The sequence below is a fragment of the Apodemus sylvaticus genome, chromosome 3 (assembly GCF_947179515.1).
Source record: "Apodemus sylvaticus chromosome 3, mApoSyl1.1, whole genome shotgun sequence".
NCBI classification, from domain to species: domain Eukaryota; kingdom Metazoa; phylum Chordata; class Mammalia; order Rodentia; family Muridae; genus Apodemus; species Apodemus sylvaticus.
Window position 1 is genome coordinate 60,776,597 of NC_067474.1, and position 6,723 is coordinate 60,783,319.

Sequence of the window (6,723 nt, forward strand, 5' to 3'; positions counted from 1 at the left end):
AGGGGATTCAGAGCTAGTCTGACAGCTCCTTGCCTTTGATAAGCACCTTTCTTATTCTAATGACACCTTTCCCTAACTTAACTCTGTGCCTGGCTCCCCTCCACACCTGACCCTTGCTTCATTTCAAAGGAGCTCACAGAGGCAGCTGGTGGACAACGAAGCTTAGGGATGGCTTAATCAGGAAAGGAAACCTGTAGAGAACCTTATCTGGGGTGAGGTCTCAAGCATCCAAGATTATGTCCCTGTCACCCAGTGACCCATCTTCTTCATGCCACCTTTTAATTTTGGTAGCAATTACGGTGTATATGGATAATGCCCATTAGCATATTCATAGTCATCTCTTCATATTTATTGTCCACACAACTCATTAATCTTCATCTACTTTGTGTGCTTGACAGCTCAATCTATTTTGCAATCTCTGGGAAGCCGCCATAGCCCTCCAAAGCCTTTGTTTTCCTGTAAATAAACTGTGTTGGGGACCAGAGGACAATGGTGCATCCTGTGGTGATTGACAGCAGCCAGGGCTACTAATCAGGATGGCACTTCATTGCCAGCTGAGTCGAGTGCATTATGGGGCCATTGTTCCGACGCTGCCAGGGCAAGAACACACACAGTCAGTCACCTTCGCAAGATGGGCTGATTGTTCTTCAAGATTAGCTCGAGTTGCCTTATTATCCATCCTAGACAACAAGGCATCTCACCCAAACAGACGCATTTTCAGGGATGGCCGGTGCAGCAGCCGGATTTGAATTGCTAATGTATAATCTGCCCACACAGATGTGCAATGAATATGTGGATGTTGTTTTGCCCGTCAGTTGAGGAGGATGAATTGATGAGGTGAGGAGTATTCTGAGATGGGTCCTGGACGTTGGCCAACAACAGAGCCTAAGCACCCGCACGGGGGATAATCAGGTCACTCTAAAAGTGCCTTTGCCACAAAGCAGCAGCCAGGCTGTGACTGAGCAGGGTGCATTTCTGGTGGTGGAAAGTCCCCTTACTATTTTTGGGCAATTAGACATTTTTCTGACTTGAAGAAGGGAAGAGGTTGCTTGTTTTCCCTTATGTGACATCCTATGGCTACAAAGAAAAAAAGAAGAAATGGTTTGGAAATCAACTGCTTGGGTTTGAACATGGCTTTGTGATTTCCTAGCTTTATTAAGGCTCTTGTATCTCAATTCCTCTTCTGTTGAAACAGATTTATTTTTTACCAATCCCATAGGGCTAATGTGAGGATCAAGCCAGTTGCTGTACCCAGGCTAAGTCCCAGAACACCTTGTAACAGTAAGAACTCAATATGTGTTACCATCCCCATTTCTTCTCTTTCTCTCTCTCTCTCTCTCCCTTTCTCTCTCTCTCCCCCTCCCCTCACCCTCATCTTTTTTTTTTAGACATGATTTCTCTGTGCAACAAACAGCCATAGCTGTCTTAGAACTTGTTTTGTAGACTGGGCTGGCCTTGAACTCACAGAGACTTGTCTGCCTCTGCCTCCTGAGCGCCACCATGCTCAGACCAAATAGTTGCGGATACTCTGAAATAAAGTCAAACAATTTTGATAGCTTCAGTGTTCTCTTGGCCTCCCTTTAGCTATTTTGACACATTTATGATTGAGTAGACTCTATCCTACACCTAAATAATCATAGAACCCCTTTTTTTTCAGAAACTGTTTTTTTTGTTGTTTTTTTTGTTTTTTTTTTTTTTTTTTGCAGCTTAGTTCCTCAATATTTAATAGGAAAACTTGGCTTGGATGATAGTAGAAAATTTTAGAGTTTTGAAAGAATGTGATTCAAACTTTTATGTACAATGTGAAGACAATGAGAAATATGCACACACATATTGTACATTCTCTTGTGGGAAAAACAACTCAAACATTCAATAGAAAGGGATTAGTGTGGCTAAGTGTGTACTCAGTGTCTGATGATAACTACTACAGATCATGGAACCAACTGCATTGAAACAAGTCTAAACAGTCACAGAAAATACATCCTCACACTTGAAATGAAATGATTCAAATCTTTCTCCCTGCTGATGCATGGAGAAATGACCTGTAATTTCATTCTCAAACTGGGGCAGAGATGCTCCTTTTTGCAGTAGGCCATGGTTACCATAGAGACATGTCTTGTCGAAGTGCTGAGACTAAGTGAACACAGAGTGTTCACCACAACAGCACATGTTAGACATCTTGATTGTCTGCTCCAAGGCCCAGGGAATATCTCACAAGCGGGCGTAGAGAGAACTAGGAGGGTGGAGAGCAGTGCTTTGAAAACTGCTAACTAGATCGCGCAATTGCAATTGTGAACAGACACGGCTGTGGACACCTTCCCAGGGGCTCCATGAGAAGGGGTCCCCTTAACATTTCATCATGGCTAGGGAAGGCGTCCATGAGAGGCCCTGCTCCATCCTGAGATGTTAGCAGTTAAGATTGGTAAGCTAGTGGTATCAATCTCCTCCTCCTCCTTCTCCCCCCCTCCTCATTCTCCCCCTCTCCTCATTCTCCCCCTCCTTCTCCTTCATTTTAGTGGTACAGTGGCTGGTAGATTCCCCATGCTCTTAGTATGAGTTGGGAAGAATATGGAGTTCAGAGTGAGAAGGAGGGGGTTAGAGAGGGTGTCATAGAGTGAATATTATCACAAACTACATGTGTGTGAAACATTAGAAAAAAATCAGAAATAAAGTGTTTCCATTAAATAGTGAGATAACTTCATTCATCAAGGGAGACAAAGACCAAGAAAAGGAAAGCAAATGTCTTTCAGAAGGAAAATAGGATTATATCCATTTGTCTAGCTACAGCTACAGTTAGAGAAACTGCGGTAGTCTTTAACAACCAGTCAAGGCAAACCCAAACTCAACAAACCCATACCCCCAAAATAAGCAGGTACTCTCTGCTAACTCATATAGACAACATCTTCCAGAGAAGCAGGGACACTGTCTGTACATCTTTCCTTCTCTTTCTGTTCTCTAGATCCAAACTACTGCCCCCACCCCAGTCTTATCCCTAGGAGTATAATGAACCCTTTGGAGCAACCTCTCTGACAGCCCCATCCCAAGGAAACAAAACAAGCAGACCCTGGTGGAACCTCTGCTCTCCTTCCTCTTGTGAATCCCCTCAGGCCCTTGCCTAGCCTGATCCCTAAGTGTCAGTGTTGGGATTCAGACTTGGGACAAATGGCTGGGGGTGCACATTTGGACCCAGCCTCCAGGCTCTCCTAGTATCCCTTAGTTCCTACCTGCTACAGGGTATGGCTGGCACACCCTACCTTCTGCCCTGAACTTCCCACCTTCGGGACTGGGCCCTTCCCTATATAATCCAGACATTTTGGTCTCTCCCCTCTGCATTTTCTCTCTCCCTGCATGTTCATGGTTTCTCTTTTTTTCTCCCTCCTCCCCTCCATCTCCCTCCCCATGGGGACTTCCTTGGCCTTGTTCATTGGGACCAGTTAATTATCCTGAGAGCAGCTTCCCATTAAACCTGCCTTTATATACTTTAATTTGGCTTAAATTGGCTCATTTCATTGGCAGAGAATAGCTTATCAATCAGCTCCCAATACCCAGAAACACATTTTTACCTGGAACCCCCAGTAGATACAACTATCATGTCCAAAGAAAAATTTCTACCTGTGCCACACAGCCATCACACTCTCTGAAAATCCAGAGAGAAGACAAACCAAGGCACAAAACACCTACCTAATAGACAAATGCAGAAGCCAAAACCAAGACCTATAGTCATCCCAGTATCAGATGCACAGAGTCCAGGGTAAGAATACAATCAATATTAGCTAGAGTAATATGTTTCCAACCTAGCTATCCTACCAGCAGGCCCTGAATAGTCCAACAGAGCTGAAGCACAAGAAAAGGACCTTAAAACCACTCTATGAAGATGATGGAGATCCTTAAAGAGGAGATGTAGGTCAATACAGACAGTGGGAGGAAATGGATGGAACAGTTCAACACCTGAAAATGGAAACAGAATCAATTAAGAAACACAGACTGAAGTAAAAAAAAATGTAGGAACTCTAACAGGAACTGCAGAGTCAAGCTTCACACAAAAGACAAGAGATGGAAGAGAGAATCTCAGGAGTTGGAGATTCAATAGAAGAAATGGCATATTGGTCAAAGAAAATGTTAAGTCTAAAAACCTCCTGACACAAAACATCCAGGAAATCAGGGACCAAGGAAAAGAATAAGGACCAAGCCAAAGAATCAGAGGAACAGAGGAGAAGATTCCCAGGAACTCAAAGGCCCATAAAAATATTTTCAACAAAATCATAGAAGAAAACTTTCCTAACCTAAAATAGGTAATGCCTATCAAAGTACAAGAAGCTTACAGAACATTAAATAGATGAGACCAGAAAAGAAAGTCCCATCACTATGTAATAAAACACTAAACACAGAGAACAAAGAAAGGATATTAAGTGCAGCAAGGGAAAAAGACCAAGTAACATTGACCAGACTTATTAGATTTGCACCTGATTTCTCAATGGGGACTCTAAAAGACAGAAGGCTCTAGACAGAGGTGCTGCAAAGTGTAAGAGATGACAGGTGTCAGCTGAGACTACTTATACTCAGCAAAACTTTGAATCACCATAGATGGAAAAACAAGATATTCAATGATAAAGCCCAAATTAAACATCTATCTATAAATTCAGCCCTCTAGAAGGTGCTAGAAGAAAAACTTTAACAAAAGGAGGCCAATTACATCCATGATAACACAGGGAATAAATAATATTAGGCCAGCAAAATCAAAAGGGAAACACTCTTACACATCGCCACAACCAAAAATAACAGGAATCAACAATCCTGGTCATTGATAATCTCTCAATATCAAACGTTTCAATGCCACTCCCCCTTCCCCAAAAAAGATACAGACTAAGAGAATGGATATGGAACAGAATCAAACCTGCTGCATCCAAGAAACACACTTCAACATCAAGGCATTACTTCAGGGTAAAGAGTTGGAAAAAGATATTCTAAGCAAATGGACCTAAGAAGCAAGGTGGTGTAGCTATTTTCATACTAACAAAATAGACTTAAAAAAAACCCAAACAAACAAACAAATAGGATAGGGAAGAACACTACATACTCACAAATGAAAAATCCACCAAGATGACATTTTAATTATTAATATCTATGCAGCGAACACTCAAGTACTCAAGTTTGTAAAATAAACACTAATACATCTGAAATCACATATTTATCCACATACTTGGACACAAGTCTTAGCAGATACCAAAAAAACAGAAATAATTCCCTGTATCCTATCAGACCACCACTGCTGATTAAAGCTGGCTATCAACAACAACAGAGAGATTACCAACTCATGGACACTGAACAACTCTCTACTGAATCAAAAATGGGTCAAGACAGAAATAAAGAAAGTAAAGACTTTCTAGAATTCAATGTGAATGAATAGATGGTATACCTAAATTTATGGGACATATTGAAAGTGGTTCTAAGAGTCAAGTTATAGAACTAAGTATCTACCTAAAAACAAACAAAGAAAAGAGCAAAACTGGCGAGATCACATATCAGAAACTTAATAAAACACCTGAAAGCTCTTGAATAAAAAGAAGAAATCATTCCCAAGAGGAGGAGATAGCGAGAAACAATCAAACTGAGGCCTGGAACCCATCAACTAGGATCAAAGAGTCAAGGAAACAGAGAGCTGGTTCTTTGAGAATGTCAACAAGATAGACAAACCCTTCCCAACTAATCTGAAAGGTGGTGAGAGAATATCCTAATCAGCAAAGTCAGAAATGAAAAGGGGGACATCACCACAGATACAGAGGAAATCCAGAGAACCATAAGACATGCTTTAAAAAGCTGTACTCCACCAAATTGGAAATTCTAAAAGAAGTGGATAATTTTCTTAATTGGTGCCACTTACAGAAGCACCAGACAAAAAATTTAAATAGACTTATAATACGTAGTGAAATAGAACGAGTCATTAAAAGTCTCCCAATCAAAAAAATACAGGGCCAGATTGTTTAAGTACAGAATTCTACTAGACTTTCAAAGATGAGCTAATACCAAAACTCATCAAGTTATTCCACAAAATAAAAACATTTAATTTTATGAGGCCACAGTTACCCTGATACTCAAATCACATAAAGACCCAACAAAAAAGAGAATTGCAATTTGTCTTATTAATATAAACACAAAAATACTCAATAAAATATTTGAAAACTGAATCTAAGAACACAACAAAAAGATCACTCACTATAACCAAGTAGACTCCATCTTAAAGATACAGATATGGTTCAATATAAGAAAATCAATAAATGTAATCCACCAGGTAAATCAACTGAAACCACACACACACACACACACACACACACACACACACACACACACACACACAGAGAGAGAGAGAGAGAGAGAGAGAGAGAGAGAGAGAGAGAGAGAGAGAGAGAGAGAGAGAATCTTGTTAGATAGTGAAAAGGCCTTTGGCAAATCCAATACTCCTTCATGTTAAAAGTCCTGGATAAATTAGTGGAGAGGTGCATACCTACACATAATTCAGGAAAATTATAGCAAGCTCGTAGTCAATATCAATCTCAGAGAGAAACTCAAAGCAATTCCACAAAAATCAGAAACAAGACAAGGTTGTGTATTCTCAGTATTTATTCAATATAGGACTTGAAGTCTTAGCTAAAGCAACAAGACAACTGAAGGAGATCAAGGAGGATACAAACTGGAAAGCAAGAAGTCAAAATATCTTGATTTGCA